The following is a 19,608-nucleotide window of genomic DNA, read 5'->3' as shown; positions in this document are numbered from 1 at the left end:
GGCTAGTAAAAAAAACACAAAATCCCCCATAAAAGGTTAGAAATGACCCTTAAAATATATATTAATATATTTTTAATATAATTATATTAGTAATTAGTAATAGTAAACCTTAACAAATAGAATGTTGCAAGAGTTTGGATTCAAATCTGATATAAGAAAAACTAATTGCATTTTTTTTTAAACACAGGAATCCCAATCACAGAAACAATATATTAGTTCAATTTCATGGCCGCTTGTTGTACAGCTAAGATGCACAGTGATTTTTATGAGTGAGCAAAAGTTTTAAGAAATGGTTTGAGATGTATATCTTACAAAAGTGTTTTCGAAAACAATCTTTGTCTTAAGTTTTAGGTTTTAGATTATATTAAAAACCCTGAACAGAAGAAAAGAGGCATGGAGCATGAAAGAATGTGCTTGTATCCTTAAGCGACCCCTCAGTCTAAAATTGAGACACAAACATGGGACCTAAACACACTCGTGGGCGAGCTGTGAGTTTTCTTCAAACGCTTGTGGCGGTCAAGTTTTCCACATGCATAAATACCGGGATAAAAACAGACGAGGATGACACTGGCTCCACAGCTTATTGCCAGCAGGAGCAGAAACCCACTCTTCTCTTCCGGTGAGGATTTTGTCAAGGCCCCTGGCAGGTCAAGCGACAAATTGCAGCCTGAGGTGATGGAAGGTTCTCGGCCAGCGCAGGAGAGCTATCAGTGGCTGTCTCTCTGAGGATCAGCGGGAGGAGGCCCACTGAGCTCCTTAAGAGAGTGAATTATTCACAGGCAAAAAGGTCACTACAAACTAACTCCTCTGAAATGAACCGAACTCGCTCTTTCTTGGGCCCGCTTCTCGAAAAGTACATTTCAATCTTTAATGGTTTGAGAGAAGAGGAAAGTGGGGAAAAAAGAAGCACGGAAAAACTGCAAATGGAGAGAGTAAGAGCAAGATGTGATCAAAGTGATTTTCAAATTTGCAGATTTATGCACTTCGAAATATTAATGATAGATTTATTAAGAGCGGACCTCGGCTACACCCTCGCTGGCTGGGTAATTAAGTTTGCTCTCCACCTTGATGGTGAAATCCACAGTAAGTGAACTTTTGATGATGTAAACTAGTTTAATACTGCTTCTGATCACCCACATCCCCTCTGAAAAGAGTGCAAAAACGAAAAGGCGGGAATTAAATGTGTTCTTTCAAATTACATTAGTGGTCCTCACTGAAGTTTAAAAGACGATGTGGCTAAAACTACTTCAAGTCCACTGGAGATGAAGAACGTGCGTTTATACGCAGGTAAAATATTAAATATAATATTTGATGTTAATGAGCTGTGGCTTAGCGGTAAATTCACAACACCTGCTGTGGTGCTGCTGTGGGTCAATCCAACTTGACCAACTCTTCCTGATGCCGTTTCATCTGACAAAATTGTCAGAAGTGACAAAGGTCAAAAAAGAAAATATAATAATTGATTTAATGAAATTATGAGATACTAAGTCATAAATATAAGATAAAAAGTTGAAATTGAGAGATACCAAAAATGACAAAATCCTAATAATGAAAATGCCCTGATTCATAAAATTACTAAAATGTCATAATTATGACTTCTCAAGTTAGAATTTTGAAATTATGACTATAAATTTAAATTTCTCTCAACTTTTTGACATCATTTTGACTTTGCCATACTTATGGTTCTTTGTTATAATTATGACTTTTTATCATTAAGTCTCATAATTTTGTCTTTTTTACATAATTATGACACTTTTTGATTATAATCAAACTTCTGACTTCTGTTATAATTGACTTTTTATCTAATTTTTGACTTCTTTTATAATTTTGACACGTAATGTTTTTCTTACATGGCGGAAAAGGGCTTTGATAATATCAAGACCCAAATTCCCCAAAATGCTGCTTATGAAAAGTGTTCAACAAGCAAAAGGCGGCAAAAAACAACAACAGCTAAACGTTTCTTTGATGGCGTCTCAGGTGAGTTTGCATCAGTGCTTGAATAATTAACCGTGTTTGAGTGTCCCGGGCTAGCGGAGAGGCCCGTGGAGAGACTCCCGTCGGTGGGGACGTGGTTCCGTGAAGCTGGTGGCACTTGTTTTCCCGTATGTTGAGGCAGCGCCAGTCTGCCCTCTGTCTTAATGAGTGTGGACGCGCGGATGCCCGCACACCTGTGCGAGGAACGGAGGGGTTAATCCCGCGTGGTGAGCGTCGAGCTGACGGTGGTAAGGTGGAGGAGAGACGCAGGAGGCTGCCGTTCCCTCGGGTTTCTACCGCAGCACGCTAGAATGAGTTGTTTCAGTCACCGCTGGATACCTGACAAGCGGGCCTTCATGAATTACAAAATGAAGATTGATAATCCCTTGTCTGTTTCCTCTGTGTGTGCACAAAGAAACACGCATAGTAAGAGAAAACCGAAGAGTGATACAAAAATCACTGTCATTTGCAACGCAAGCTGTTCACTGGTGTTTTTTCCCCCTGAATGTCCTTAAAGGAATGTTCCGGGTTCAATAATTTCAAGTTACTGTACTCTAACGACAACATTTATAGCATAATATTGATCATCATAGTAAATAAAACAAGAAACTGTGGTTAGGGGCTGGAGGTAACATTTAAAAACAGCAATAAGCTTTCATTAAAGCTTAAAGCACACACATTTTTGAGCTACAGTTGTCTAAGACTTTGAAAATAATGTCTACTTTAACATTTATTCAATGCTCTTGATAGAGTTTAACTCGCACTGAATCAGGAACATTTCTTTAACTAATGAAAGTAACTCACACCGTCAACTAGTCAACTCGTCCCAGGTGTGAGTAAAATAAGCTGAACCCACTATTTTTCTTGAACTGAGCTGCTCAGTCTGAAGTCTCGTGCAGCGGTCAACTATCAACTGCAGTGAGGTAAAAACTCAAAACACAAGGTTTGACGAGAGTGATGGACCAGTGGCTAAAATTGTTAAGTGGTGGAAGAAGATGTTTCTCTGCTGGTGTCAGCAAAAGTTTGCGATGCGTGGAGGAAGGCAGAGAAGCAGAGGAAGATGCACTTGCCAATGCAGTCACAGCGAGACCGCGAAAAAAAAAAAAATGTGCCACTGTTTGGGAAAGCTTGTTACGCTCCAACAGAAAACTCTGACTTTCTTTCTCTCTCACACACTCACACGGACTGTCAGACAAGGTTTTTTCCTCTTCTACCAGAGCCTACACTATATTCTCATATTAACATTTCATTTACAGTGTCATTGCACCACATTTCCGTGAAATATCATTCCAGTTATTGGGTTTGTGTTCAAGGCAATGCATGGAAATTCATTTTACAGCGACACAAAACCGGCAACGATGCTGCAAATGAAAGTGGCAGGGAAAACAGATAATAAATAAATAAGTGGATACAAAACAAGACACCGCAAAGTCACAGCACGGTGCGAAATAAAAACCCTGGAACGCATCCATATCAATTTCACCCCTCCAGCCTACCGAGAGAATTCCGAGGGAGATAAATAAAGAACATTTAACTGCTCTCCTTTGCCGTGTTGCCTCTGGCCGTGTTAAATTCGGGGCACTTTGGAGGAAGAGATTGATGCTTTCCTATCTGATGCGTTACAAATGTCTGGAGGGATCCCGCTGTCCTGACTCTTTAAAAACCTGCACATCAGCATAACCGCCGCGGCCACACACGCGCACGCCCGGGAAGTTTATTGACTTGTGAAATCGCATTCAGGACAGCCTTTTATTTCTCACAGACTATAACCTTGCCTTCTAGGTTGCTTACGCAACAGAGCTGATTATGAGGAGCCGTTATTCTCCCGTTGAAAGGTCAGTGTGGTACTACACGCTTCCGTTTTAATATCAGCTCTTCATTATGAGCCTGCAAGCTTATTAACAAATTGACGTCAAATGCGGGGTACGATATAGGGTTTTTTTGTGCAGAGGGAAGGGTTTGTTCATTGATGTGCCTGGGTTGTTGGTGGGTATCTGGGGCGCAGACAACAACCCCCATGGTTTATCGGCCGGAACAAGACAACATGCTACATCTCTCTCCTTGTCACGGCCAACGCGCCAAATTGGCATCGCTACGTCGAGATGGTCAGCCCTGAAAGCAAACGACTGCAGGATCAGGAGAAGGAAGAACGCAAGTGGAAAGAAAAAGGAGCGCTTTACATATAGACACACAAGGACGACTTCAGGGCCTGTCAGAGGGAAAAAGTCAAATAGAGCGGAGTGATAGTTTTCTCCGTCAGCCGGCCAAAATGCCAGAGAGCATGTAAATCATGATCGGCTGACCGTTTCCCCAGCTACTTGTCAGTTTTCTGTCGGCCGTCTCCGCTGCACGGTTTGGACAATTGTCTTCGACTTAGAGAGAGCCTGAGATTGATGTTTATTCAAAGCGTCTCGCTTCAATGGCCAGCCAACATATTTCAGCAACGGAACCATCAAAACGGACACCTCATCATTAGTCCACCTATTCTGGTTTAATATGCTCGAGGAGGGGAGAACGGAAGAGCTCGAGAGATTGTATCATTTATCTAACCTATATTTAAAGGGTTGTCGGGGAAGTTTAGTGAGCTCGGGTTCAGGGAACTAATGGCTCAGGATGTCTTAATATCCTTTTTAAGTGTTAGCATTTGCCACATTGGATTTTTTTCACATGATCGTTTTTAATGTGCCATAAAAAGCAATCGCTCAGACCGTATGTGGCCGGTGGAGGAGCATCAACAGTGGGGCATCCGCAGCAAAGACTATTATGAAACGATGACGACTCCAACAATGCATAAAATATCCAGCACTGAAAAAAACACACTGTGGTTAGATATTGAAAATATGTGGATAAAATCAGATCAAACAATGTCTGTTATGGGCTAGTGGTTTGGATCAAAATTAACACTTGCCAAGTCCTAAATGTGACTATGGGCTTTGGTGACAGTTGGTCAGTAGCTTTATTAGGCACTAAAATATAATACATAATATTATAACCCTCACAGCTGTAAGTTTTACATGTGAATCAAATCAAACACATACAAACTAAAAAAAGAAAATAATATGTTGTGACTAATTAGAAAAATGCCTAGATGTATTTAGAGTACCATGTATTTAGAGTACCCATAATAAAAAAAAATATATACAGTATATATATATAGATTTCTTTAATTAAAATTTTCTAATTAAAAGAAAGAACCACTAATTACTCAATTCACATGCACACTGGCATGTACGGCAAAACAATTCAGATAAAAATATTTATATATATATATAATTTTTTCCCTATTGTACTTATAAAGTCTAAATCTTAACATCTGAATGTCAAGTCAAATTCAGTCAGTACACCTGGTCTCGTTTTCCTTCTGCGACAATGGGAATTATCTTCAAATAACATGACCATATCTCACACGAGATTAAAAATCAAGCAATTTTTCATTAATTGCTAGCATTGGAGCATGATGTAATGTCTTTACAGTGCTGCCAGAGAGCAATGTATAAGACATATTCTTTTTGGACGATGTCCCGTAAAGTGTAAATCACCCTAATGCAGAGTAGTGGCTGTGCCTCCATTGACCCGGGAACGTGTATTGACTTAACCCAGTCGTCATGGCTACCCCAGCCTATGTATATTTCCACAGGTGAGCAGTTAAAAACATTGCCGGGCCAAATCCTGTCCACAATGTATTATCCAGACCGTCTCCTCTTCCAAACATCCTCTCTGGTATAATCAACCCCTATTGGAAAATAAAAAGGTCTGTCACCAAACGCTTTGAATCAGAAAAAAAGCGCAAGTTTAAATAATTTTCAAAAACAGCAGGCCAATAAATTTTCAAGCAGAGGTTAATTTAGTAAGGAGAAACCCTAGCGCAATTACCCTGTCCGATTCCCTCGCGCCCCGAGGGCTCCAGTCAAAAATGTCACGGAGGGGAGTTTTTTTATCATAAAACACAGCCTGGGAAAAAAAACCCAGCCTGTCCTAACAAGGCCCCCGCTAATATCACCCCCCATCATATTAGCTTTATATCACAGGATATTACCACATCACCCGCATCCACCGTCACAAATTTCTTAATAATGCACTCAAGAGTGAAAACAGGAAATGTTTTTTTCGCTCTCGTTCTCATTCTGCACTGCATTGACGAGGAAGCAATTCCAAGCAAGGCACAATCGGCCGGATGATGTATTCCACTCGGGTGACAGTTTGGGCCAACAGAACTTCATTTTATTTCTAAATGAAGCCTTACTTGCATAATTGAGCCCCTTTGCGCTAATCAGCCAGGGCCTGCGTCAGGCGCAGGTTCCTAAATCTAACCCGCCCATTACACGTGATGCCGGGTATTCATTCTGACATGATGTGAAATGTTTAGCAGTTACACTCTTGTCTTACTGACACACGGACTGCCCACCCTGTCAGCTGACAGTGCCCTCAAACACACACACACACACACACACACACAGGTGGAGGAGCATCAACAGTGGGGCATCCGCAGCAAAGACTATTATGAAACGATGACGACTCCAACAATGCATAAAATATCCAGCACTGAAAAAAACACACTGTGGTTAGATATTGAAAATATGTGGATAAAATCAGATCAAACAATGTCTGTTATGGGCTAGTGGTTTGGATCAAAATTAACACTTGCCAAGTCCTAAATGTGACTATGGGCTTTGGTGACAGTTGGTCAGTAGCTTTATTAGGCACTAAAATATAATACATAATATTATAACCCTCACAGCTGTAAGTTTTACATGTGAATCAAATCAAACACATACAAACTAAAAAAAGAAAATAATATGTTGTGACTAATTAGAAAAATGCCTAGATGTATTTAGAGTACCATGTATTTAGAGTACCCATAATAAAAAAAAATATATACAGTATATATATATAGATTTCTTTAATTAAAATTTTCTAATTAAAAGAAAGAACCACTAATTACTCAATTCACATGCACACTGGCATGTACGGCAAAACAATTCAGATAAAAATATTTATATATATATATAATTTTTTCCCTATTGTACTTATAAAGTCTAAATCTTAACATCTGAATGTCAAGTCAAATTCAGTCAGTACACCTGGTCTCGTTTTCCTTCTGCGACAATGGGAATTATCTTCAAATAACATGACCATATCTCACACGAGATTAAAAATCAAGCAATTTTTCATTAATTGCTAGCATTGGAGCATGATGTAATGTCTTTACAGTGCTGCCAGAGAGCAATGTATAAGACATATTCTTTTTGGACGATGTCCCGTAAAGTGTAAATCACCCTAATGCAGAGTAGTGGCTGTGCCTCCATTGACCCGGGAACGTGTATTGACTTAACCCAGTCGTCATGGCTACCCCAGCCTATGTATATTTCCACAGGTGAGCAGTTAAAAACATTGCCGGGCCAAATCCTGTCCACAATGAATTATCCAGACCGTCTCCTCTTCCAAACATCCTCTCTGGTATAATCAACCCCTATTGGAAAATAAAAAGGTCTGTCACCAAACGCTTTGAATCAGAAAAAAAGCGCAAGTTTAAATAATTTTCAAAAACAGCAGGCCAATAAATTTTCAAGCAGAGGTTAATTTAGTAAGGAGAAACCCTAGCGCAATTACCCTGTCCGATTCCCTCGCGCCCCGAGGGCTCCAGTCAAAAATGTCACGGAGGGGAGTTTTTTTATCATAAAACACAGCCTGGGAAAAAAAAACCCAGCCTGTCCTAACAAGGCCCCCGCTAATATCACCCCCCATCATATTAGCTTTATGTCACAGGATATTACCACATCACCCGCATCCACCGTCACAAATTTCTTAATAATGCACTCAAGAGTGAAAACAGGAAATGTTTTTTTCGCTCTCGTTCTCATTCTGCACTGCATTGACGAGGAAGCAATTCCAAGCAAGGCACAATCGGCCGGATGATGTATTCCACTCGGGTGACAGTTTGGGCCAACAGAACTTCATTTTATTTCTAAATGAAGCCTTACTTGCATAATTGAGCCCCTTTGCGCTAATCAGCCAGGGCCTGCGTCAGGCGCAGGTTCCTAAATCTAACCCGCCCATTACACGTGATGCCGGGTATTCATTCTGACATGATGTGAAATGTTTAGCAGTTACACTCTTGTCTTACTGACACACGGACTGCCCACCCTGTCAGCTGACAGTGCCCTCAAACACACACACACACACACACACACACAAACACACACACAGACTGCCATTCTGGAAATGTTTTAATCCTCTTCTCTTCCCATGCCGGACCGAGCCGCTATCAGCGCCATCCCGCACGCCACTAATTATGATCTTAATCTAGTCACATCAGTTAGATCCCAATCAAATTTCCCCAGGCTGCAGCTTCAACCACCCAGGCAGAAAGACGACGAGCTCCCCGTCCTTTAATCAAAGTCTGATTCGAGCTATTTCAATAAGAAATACGCCACACTGAGGCTGTTGGAGATAGAAAGACAGACGACCCCTTGGTGAAACATAACCACCAAGCTAACTCAGAAAAACACACCCACGCACATTTTTTGGCCTCTTGGGTGCAAAAACATGTTCAATTTGTGGTCAATACGAGCTTCCTATATAAACAAGCAGGCTAACTTTAACGAGATAGAAGCTGCCAGGTTACCTGTACTTTTGAACACACTTAATGTTTTCTGAAGCTTCAGATCTCATCGACCAATAAATAACAGAGCACTCTTGAGAAAAAAACTACAGATATATGAGAGAAAAACTAAAGCTAAATCCACTAAGGCGGCATCATTTTGTTTATGCTGTCACACTCACTCTTAGCGCTATGCTAATCTGAAGTGAAATAAACACGCGTCTGCTGATGTTGCCGTTTCATAAAAACATAATCTAGTGTTGGTTGGGGAGAAAAACGCTCATTTGCACTTCAGAGGTGTAACATAACAGGCTTGGTAGGCCTTTGCTAATGTTTCAAAGACTCCCCGCCTATCACTGCTAAATGCTAGAAAACTTGAGTGCGAGGACTCCAAAGCAGCCTATTAGAATTTATAAACAGTTTAACGCAGTGTGCCAAGCATTTAAACAAACATCATGAATATTTCACTATTCATAAAATTTTCCTTCTGATGCTCTAAACGCTGAATCCACAACTAAATGTAACCTGTAACATCTTGTTAGCTAATTGATTGTGACGGCTTGCTAAGCACACAAAAATGCAATGCGTATTGCTCCGACCGCATGAAACAACGAAAGCAGATGATAGTCGGCTCACAGCTCGCTGGTTTTAATATGATGATGATGATTCTTGTGCAAAACTAGGGCCTGTAGCAGCCCACCCGTACACAAAATTACCACTGTATTTGGCATTATACCATAAACTACACCTACTGTTAGTAAATTAATAGTAAATATACATGATTTGTTGGCAATTTCCAAAGATAATTAACACAAACAAATACACTCCATCTTCACAAAAAATTACTATGATTTTGCCATAGCAAACCACTTAAAGAAATATTGTAGATTCATGATAAATGATCTATTAGTGGAGAAAGACAATCAAGTTAATTTAAAATACAACTATGGTACCACTTCTAAAGGTTTTTCAGTGCTGTTTTCATTACAAATAACACACTTTGCCTTTTCCATTACACATTCCATTGTGTTTGTATGTAAATGCACTACATGGACGAGTTTGACCATTGTGCTTGCCTCACATGTCTTTTGCAGCGTCTCACTCGTGGCACTGCATTCTAACAAGCAGTGCTCGAGATAAAACAAGTTCAACAAAAACATGTTTTTTTTGTGTTGTCTCCCCATTTCACTGCCCGCGTCTGCCCATTTTCATTTATATCTTACAACAAATTATGGTGCAGTTACTATGCAAGAACTTGCTTTTCGGGCCCACTTGACCTTGTGACCAGACATGTAGCAGTATATTCTCTCTAGCAGCAAAAGAGGTGAGGAGATGAGAGCGTGGCTTTGCAATTACTTCCCTGTATGTTGTTAGAGGCATAAGAACAGCAATAATGAATGTGATACTTCGTGTTGAGAGCCTAACATGGACAGACTGGGAGAGATGCATCACTGTAGTGAATTTCACAACAAATCATGACCTTTGATCCTTGTACAAATTCACAACTGTATCACTTATGCAATGAGAACCTGTCCAGTGGTGTCCATCAAAAACGACATAAAATGTCTCATGACATAAACGAGCAACCTAACTGACTTATAAGTTACAAAGAACTTGATGTGTTTACAGAACAAAAAAATGAACATATCATAAAAAGGCCTAATGTAATCCACTTACTCTTCCTCATTGCAACTGTAGTCTTATGACGGACTTTCTCCACAGCAGCTGTTGTGTTAACAGTAGGATGAGCCGCTGTGTGCTGCTGCAGCAGAAAGCACTGATTGAATCAGAATGCCTACACGGGGGCTTTGTCAAGCATCTGCACCCGCCAGCTCCCCGGGGGGATGCCTCCGACCGCATCCTCCACCTGCCCGGCATGACACGCATCTGTGTGGGCCCTCGGGTTCCTCTCCAGAGGGGGCCTGCGCCCCTCCGCTTGGAGAGAGAAGGGGGTGGAGAAAAGGCCAGACACCCTCGTAGGTACGCTTCTTCCACCGTAACATTATGATAATGCTGTAATCGCGGCAGACAAGCAAATCACAAAGCAGGTAATTTTCTATCTGCCGAGCAAGGCTGATGTAAATGCGGTGTCTCGCACCACGGGGGAAAGGCACATATGGCGCTGTCTTGTTGAGATAATAGGCAGCAACTATCTATTTTTATACCTCGTGAAATCCCAAATCTCGCCAAAACAGAGCCCCTTATGCACGTTCCCGGCGCGTTTGGCCCCAATCAGTTCGTATTAAAATGTTCAAAACCGGTATTTGTCTGGTCACAAGAGAGATGGCTTTCGTGTTGTATATGCAACACGCATCAACATTTCCTCCCACAACAGTCTGGTGCACCTAAAGATGATCAAGGGAATCTGCGCACAGTCTTCCCTTCCAAAACATACACACCAAACCCACAACCTGCCTGGCACCTATCTCTGTCAGTTCGGATGCCGGGCTGAGCTCTTGTTATTTCAGTCTTTGTGTTGTGCGGCAGTGTGTTTACAGCACACAGGCCTTGTTTCCTCTCTCAGAGCACTGCGAACTGATGAATAAGTAACAGTGTGTCTCCATGTGGCCGGCGCTCTCTTCATCCCTGTGAGTTCCACGAGCTCCCCTGGCAGTAGAAGACGCTCCACAGAGGCTGCCGGCTTTCCGGAATGCTCTCTGAGGGTCTGGGGACAAACATGCAGCAGAGAGAGAGGGAAAAACAGCTCTTTATCCCAGACTTCAGTGGGAATATGTAGAGACGGAGGAGGGGGTGGAAGTGCTACACTCTAGCAGGAAAGGGAATGCATTATGGAAGTGTCAACTCTCCTGAGGAGACACTCCAGCGCCGGAGGAGGAACTTATTAACCCTTAGCCTGCTAATTAAACAGCTCCAACACTGAGTCAAATGCCATTTCATTTCCTTTAACTGCAAAGAGGGAACTGTAAACACTAACAGTGTTTTTGTGTTGGCGCAGGGGGAGTAAATGCATCTTTGGCTCGCAAAACAACCACAGGAGTTGGAGTTGTCGGCAGAAGCAGCTGCTGGCCGTGGTTGTGCGCCATTCAGAATTGAATGCCTTCTAAAATTCCAAATTCTAAAATTTGAATTGTGGTGGCAAAAAAGTGCAGAATTTGAATTAGAAATTCAAAGTTTGAAGTACAAAAGCAAAACTCTGAATGTTGGTTCGAGAAAGACTTGTTTGAAAGTTTTGAAAAAGCATGATTCAATCCAATTCAACTTTCTATGTATTGCGGCTAATTCAATTCACATTCTAACTGAGGAATTGAAAAAAAGGCAATTCTTCAATTGCGAGTTTTGAACAACCCTGCCACAGGGATATTATCCACAGAGCGTGACGTCTTCCAAGACGGTGTTTACTAATCGCATTGATGCGCAAAATCTTAAAAGGCGCCTTAAATCTTTAAAACAAGCGCACACAGAGAGCCGTGACTCGCTAATGGTGTGTAATGCCTTTTGTTGTCAAAATGAGAGCAATTCATATCGCCACTAAAAACAATGCATCAATTAAGCAATTAGCCGCGAACAAACTGGGCAGCTATCCAAGCCACCCAATAAGGCACTGTGCCAAGGGGCTTGTACCATTCATTATGAACATCACAGAGCAGAGGGTTGCCTTTCATTCACAGAGTGGAGGCATTTGTCTGCCAACGAGGAGATGTTTTGTTCCACCAGATGTGCTTTTAACAGGGGCCACATGGTCGGTCAAGGCTTGGAACTATGGGGGGGGACACTGTGGCCTCTTCACTGAATCAGATTAATTAAGTCATCAAAGCAGCCCAGTGGCAGTCGAGCTTAATTGTGGTAATTGAGGTTAATAAGGAGCTATTATGCATTGATCACAAGCTTTGTCTCATTGAAGCTGCAAATTGTGCTTGGTTAAACACCCAGAGAGTGGAACGGCAAGCCCTGTTTCTGTGTCGCTTTTTCATTTCTTCCCACCCAGGAACCCAGGCGATCTTAAGGAACGGGGACAAATTCACGGCATGTGAGCGCCGTGTGGCCGCTCCTTCGCTGAGCTATTACAATAATGCACCCGCAGCTTAGCTGAAGGTCAATTTTATATTTGAACAAATCGCTCAATGGAAGCCGACCGGCACTCAGTTCTGCTGTAGTTTGAGGTCTTATTAACAACAATCTAGATGGTGGCTTTTATCCGCCTGATATTTGGATCGGACTGAATCCTAACCTTTCCGCTACGGGCCGTGTTATTAATTAACACCCACCAAGAACATCCATAAACCCTTTCCCTCTTGTTCCGCATTAGTTTATTAGGAAGTCATCGCTCTGGGTGAATTTAGACGCGTCCTCCGCTAACACTTGACCGTCTTCCTTAAACAAATGTCTCCGACCTTACGACAGGAAATCAAAGTGACGTGGCTGCCTCTGATTAACGATATGCTTTCACGTCTGGCTAATTTCACCCACGCACCTCTAAAACCCTGCACATCGTCCACTCTGGACGGGAACCCAAAGACAAAGAGGTAGACTATGGGTTTAACGAACGAAAAGTCCAGAAACTTCATTCGGCAACTCTAATACAGGCTAATTCCAGCCCTATTACGGACTTTAAGTTCTTGCATTAGCGCTGCTTTCTCCCACACAGTGGCTGCAAAAAGCTCTTCGGGAGTTAATGCCACAAAATGATCTGCATTAAATAAAACGATGCGGCTTGTGGTCTGTCCTTTCTCACTTTTAGTGGTTTCACGCTGACTGAAGGCAAAGGCCGGAGCGCTTCATAAATTAGACGCTTATGGCTGATAAAAGGCCTGCGATGCGAATGCTTAAAGCCTTGCACGACTAATCCGATGGAAGGGCCGCCAGGCAACTGTGTACTTTCCAGCTCTGATTAATGCAGCATGATCTGTTTTGGGCAGAGCTCCACATCCTCACGGACAAAAGAGCGCAGCCCTGTATCTCTCAGCAAGTGTGTTCTGAAAAGCACATCCTGAGGGAGAAAACGAGTGCGGTTTGAGAAAGTGAATTGGTGGAGCTTCCTGGTCTGCTGTGCCTGTACAGGGCAGGATTTTCCCTGTCAGGTACTAGGATGAGGGGGATGGAGAGGTTGTAATTAATCAAAGTCAAATGTGGCTGAGTGCCTGGCCATGCAGTAGATATCCCTGTCCTGGAAACTATCTCTCTTTCTTTCTTTTTTTTGCCTTTTCCGCTCTGTCACAATCTCTCTGTCTAGCTGAGAGAGCTTTCATACTACAGGTTTCTGTCTGTCTGATGGAGTTTGGTTCGTTTAGTTGCTGTGAAAGTTTTTAAACTTTGAGCAAACTGTGAGAATGGTGTTGTGTTTATGTAAGGAATAAAAAAAATATACACGCTCAAATTAAGTTGACAAGTTTGATGTTGGGCATAACATGCACCTGGACCTGTGTGAACTTATTCATGAACAAATGATTCTTATGAATCATTTCATAAGAATGAACGAATAGATTAATAAATTAATAAATAAAACACTGATATTGATATTGATAAACAATAAAATTACATAATTTTTTAGTCCTCATCTTACAAAAAAACTGCTTCATTGTACTTTTCATTTTAATCAATTTTTAAATTTAACTTTTTTTTTATATATATATCTTGATTAAATATTTTAAAATAGACTTTTACATGTTTTTAATTTGTCCTCAACTTTTAAATCTAATTTTTTTGCCCATAAAAATGCACTTTTTAACATTGTGTATAAAATTTGCTATATAAATACACTTGCCTTTCCGTGCTTAAACCAACGGAAATGAAAGCAAAAAGAAAACAATGAAGCTAGTGTTTTCTCCTCTCAAGTCAACAAAGAATCAAATAAAAAAAAGTCCAAATAGCCTGAAACACTATCTAGGCCTTGCACTTTGCGTGGAGAACTTTGCACTTCAGAAGGAGAACTCAAATTGAAGCTCAGTCTCCATCATCAATGAAAACTTCAATAAATTCAAGATTACATCCACCGCCATATCCACACAAACACACACATATGCCTACAGAACGCATCTGATGTGCTCATTAAATAGGAAAATAAGCAAATATACAGACACATCCTTGCAGACCGAACATAGCTAACAAAGAAGAGAGGCCCAAATCAATTCATTATTTCTGAGCCCGACAAGGAAATGGTTTGCCAATTACAGCGAGGTCGATAAAGCAAACCTGGAATGACATTCAAGAAGAAAAACGGAAGCTTATCACCTTGTTTAATCACACCAGTTATTCACAGCTCTACTGGGAAAGGGAGTTTAAAATAGAACTGTACATACTCACTTACTCCAGTATACAGTATAGGAACAGAAGGGAGCTGGGGAAAGAAAGAGAGAGATAGGATACATTTATTGGCCCTGATGCTCTAATCGGACGATTTTGTTTTTTTCCGAGTAAACAGCCCTAGTCAGAAACAGCTTTAAGTAGTCATTACTGCTTCCATGACCAAACAGCAGCATGGCAGCTCTAATTTTGCCCACCTGACCGCCTCTCTTGTAATTGCACTTGCGTCCATCAGACTCAACAACATGATTACACGTATGATCTGGAGTATGTTGCATGTGTTGTTGTACGAGGTGGAGTGCGGCTCAGGAGCTGTTTATCAGCCGGGGCAAGCCGTAATTACATGCTTTCCAGTGAGAACATGTCGCAGAAACAAGTACAGAGAGAGAGATCATACAGCACCAAAAATGAAAATGTATGTGGTTTGACTCTTTATTATCTTACGCTGCAACTATCTAATCAAGCCTCTCTGCTGTCAGATCTAATAACAGTGCCGTACATTTTCTTACTGCTTGACCAAGAGCTCTAATTATTCTGATTCTGAGCGATCTACTTAAAAAATGCAAGTCTATAAATAAATGCAACATATTGTGAAGATATTCACTGATTATTAAAGAGGGCATAACATGGAAAACAGGATTTCGCTGCTCTTTTGAAATAATAGTTTGATGTGCTTTAGTAGACATACGCTAACATTCACAGCACAAAACTCTCCTTCCAGTGCATAATTTCTGAACACTAAGCTGCTAAAACAGTCAAAATATGTTCAAAATATGGTAATAGTATTGCCATCCTTACCATGAACACACTGACCTGTCCTGATGAACTGCTCAGGTCCATTAAATAATGTTAACAGATACAACTTTTGATTTTAATAATGTATTAGTAAATGTTGAAATGAACTAAGATTAATAGATGCTTTAGAAGTATTTTTCTGTTTGTTCATGTTAACTAATGTTAACAATTGTAACCTTATTGTGGAGTGTTACCAAAAATGTTTTTTTTTTTAGTAGAAAATCATAATAATAATAATAATAATATGTATTCATAATTAATAATTGGAATTTAAAAACAAACTACAGTGCACACAGAAACATTGAAAATGCAGAAGGCAACACTTTTGCACAATATCAGCATAAATCCTTACAAAACTAACTAATTTATACAAAACTAACAAACCTTAAAATAACATAACATAACGAAAATGAATACATCTATAAATCTATAAAGGTTTGTTGACCCAATTGTCAACAAAAAATAAACCTGTTACTTTAATGCATTTATGCCAAGAAATAATAAATATTTATGATATTTTGCAAAACCCCACTTTGCCTAGGGTGTTTACAAATTGTTGGAGGAAACTGTATATTATGACATGAAACCATGCAAGAAACCATGATATACATAAATGGACTTCAGGGGGAAAAAAGCAACAAAAGTGTAGAAAAATAAATTGTTAAATCAATTGATCCTACAAGAGGGAAAAAGTGAAAAATCTAAAAGCAAACGGCAATGGCGAGGTTGGCATTATTCCTGAAAAACTTTTCCACCGTAACTTTTGCACTGTAAGCCTTTTATTACCACCAGCAGTCTCTGGAAAAACACCTTAGTCCTTCTATACTGAGTTTCTATCTTAAATATTGTTCTAGGAAGACATAAAGTGAGATATCTCTTTCTCTCTCACTCGCTCTCTACAATGCAGTACCAGTGCAGGATGGGGGTCTAATAGACTCTACAGGGACCCAGCATTTAGCACTTCTGAAAGCACTGGCGGGATTCCTCTGCTCCTTCACTGGTTTTGTTTAATACACTATAATACAGTTTTATCCATGGAGGAGAGCCGTTCCATCTCCACCAGCCTCCGGCCTCTTTGATCAGTGGCTATGTCGAACACGGTACCTTCTTTCTTTGAGCATTCTCCAATGATTTGCCAATAGAGATGCCTTCCCAAGGATTTGTGGGTATTCTCCGTGTGGTGCTTCAAAAAAATTGACTCCCTCAGCCGCAATGATGAACTAAATGCATTACAATGTGAGAGTATTACTGTATGTCTAAGGCTACATTCAGATGCAAATCAACAGTGCTTTTCACATTTTCCCCTGAGAGGATAGCAATGCAGTCTTAATGTTTTGAAAGCAAAGAGCAAAAACGCTAAATTTTATGCTTGCAATGAAACAATACACATGGCCCGACTGACCCCCGTCTAATAGAGCACCTATGTAAACCAGCAACTGACCTTTAAATATTACATGCTAATAAATAGCCGTGCCGAGGCCAGGAACCCCAAACATGGGATCTCAGGGTGCCGTGTGGACTTCTAATCAGGCAGGTTTATTTTTTTAAAGATCCCGATGCCAAGTAATTGATCCCAAAAGGAAGGGCTTTCACCCACAGACCAGGGGAACGGCCCTCTGTGCAATACAGTTCAGCTACGCTGGCCGTTTTTCACAGGGAAGATGGAGAAAATGAATGAAAACATCCTTAAGCTACTGCTGGTTATGTCAAAATAGAGTTTAGTGACTAATGTGTTGGAATGAAGCCTGGAATTGTTTTTTGTTTTTAGAAGATTTGAGGTCATGAAAGAGCAGGATTGAGTCAAAAATTGTGAGTAAATGAAACATGATATGGGCTAAATTAAGAGTTTTTGTTACCTGCAATCATCTCAAACTAACAAAACTCTCAAATGTTCTCGTTACTTATAAACAGAAGTGCACCTTCTCATCTAGCTTGAGAGGCGAAAATCGTTTTCCATTTCTGCAAGTCGATGCCGTATCCGCACGCACAAAGAGAGATTATTCCTAAAACAATTAGTCTTCTCCTTCCCTTGTGAAGTGGAGCAATTGATCTGGTGATAAACAAGAGACTTATGGGCTATTGACTCCGGTCGGGTTTAGTGGCGGCCTAGAATTACAGCTGAATGCAATCCATAGAACATCTCCGCGAGACCACAAGACAAACAAAGAGTCAAGGCTTTTCAAGGAGGCCGGAGGCCTGTAATGACCCAGCAGCATTGTACAGGTTTAAAGAGATTGTCTGACTAAGCCTGGTTACATCAGTCAGGATTTATTACAGATATGATCTGAACTCTACAAACTATAAATCATGAGACATTTTGTATGAATAATGCTAACAAGGTTGATATAGAAGGTTGATAACTGTGTCTAGATGCTAGAGTTTATGTAGTTATAGAGTGTATATATATATATATATATATATATATATATATATATATATATATATATATATATATATATATATATATATATATATAAATTAATCAGTCCAGTGCCTTCAGTAATTGTAAATCCTTCCGTGCAGAATTGCAGAATTTCTAATATATGCTATGTACACACATCATGATGTAATCAACACTAAAGGTGGAATACAAACAACTGTCGGCCCGTCGGCCCAGTGATCCAATACTGAGATCTATAATTGATTTATATGAAAATAAGTTTGGCCGACCATCTCCTGGGTAATCTGTTATGTATGACAGTCGCTGCCAGTTTCATATGAGACACCATCTTATATACTCGAGCTCTTTTCCTCATCTTGCTAACGTACCTGAAGTATGTACAAACTGCAAATAAAGCTATTAAATAAAAGGTAAACACCAGAGTCGCCTGTTGGGGAATAATAAGAAGCCCTTTAATTGACAGATTTGAAATCTAAAGCCAATTCTCCACCGCACTGTGATTCCTGTATGCACGTTGCCTCTAAACTGTCCCATAAAATCCTATCACTGCACTTAATTGTTCGATATCAAGCTGAAGCGTCCAAGGTAATTCAAATGTCTTTGTGCGATGAATATGTGCAATCGTCCTCTTTTCCTATTCTAATTTAATGCCATCTGGGCCACATGATTGGCCCGGTGTTGCCATTGCTGACAACCGAGGTCAGCATAACCATCAAGCGCTGTAATTGAGTAGTTAGTAGCAATTTTCTCCCTTTAATTTCCATCTGCAAAACCCAGGCCTGGCATGGCAAATAGCACATTACACCCGCACAATGCGGCCAACCAGTAATAACATAATTTCCACAGTTTGAAAACTTCCATGAACAAATGACGAATTGTCGGAATGGATGTCATCTCATTGTCGATTTCCATTTCCGATGAGATAATCCCAGCTGGTCGGGAAAAACAGTGTTGACTTTTCCGTTTTGCATCTGTAACCAGACCCTGAGCATCAAAATCAGATTTATGAAACTCTAATCCATAACCGATGCGCATTTCCCGCCAAAAAGGACAAGGTGCTTCTGCAAACTAATGGCCCAACACAGTCTATCGTTGTGACTTGATAAGTTTTGCCGACAGATTTATGAAGATCGTAAAGCAAAATCAGGGACGAGAATGCAGCAGGCCGATGTTTAATGGCTGCTTATCACACGAAGGGTTTTATTCGTCGCCACGCGTTTATACACACACACACGCGCATGGATCGCATTCAGGTTTGGCCAAGTGGAAAATGAATGCTTTATTCTCGTCCTAATGATGTCCTTCTGAATATGAAAGGGATGTTTTTAAGAAAATGTTATTTAAAATAATACATTAAGTACTGTCAACTCGAGACACAATTCCCTCGTAACATAAATTTGATTTTTATACCGCTCGCGGAGAATGGAATCCCTTTTTATACAATTTTGTAATTACTCTGATGCACTACATCAAAAGGAAAAGTAATAATAGTTGTAATTTAATCTATTCTCACAAGTCATTTTCATAAACTCTCCCTCTGTCTGCCTAATGCACGTTTCATTCATTATTTATAATG

Source organism: Sinocyclocheilus grahami, unplaced genomic scaffold (assembly GCF_001515645.1).
Source record: "Sinocyclocheilus grahami isolate Dianchi unplaced genomic scaffold, SAMN03320097.WGS_v1.1 scaffold56.1, whole genome shotgun sequence".
NCBI classification, from domain to species: Eukaryota; Metazoa; Chordata; class Actinopteri; order Cypriniformes; family Cyprinidae; genus Sinocyclocheilus; species Sinocyclocheilus grahami.
The sequence above is the reverse complement of the archived record's forward strand: the minus strand, read 5'-3'. Positions refer to the sequence as shown.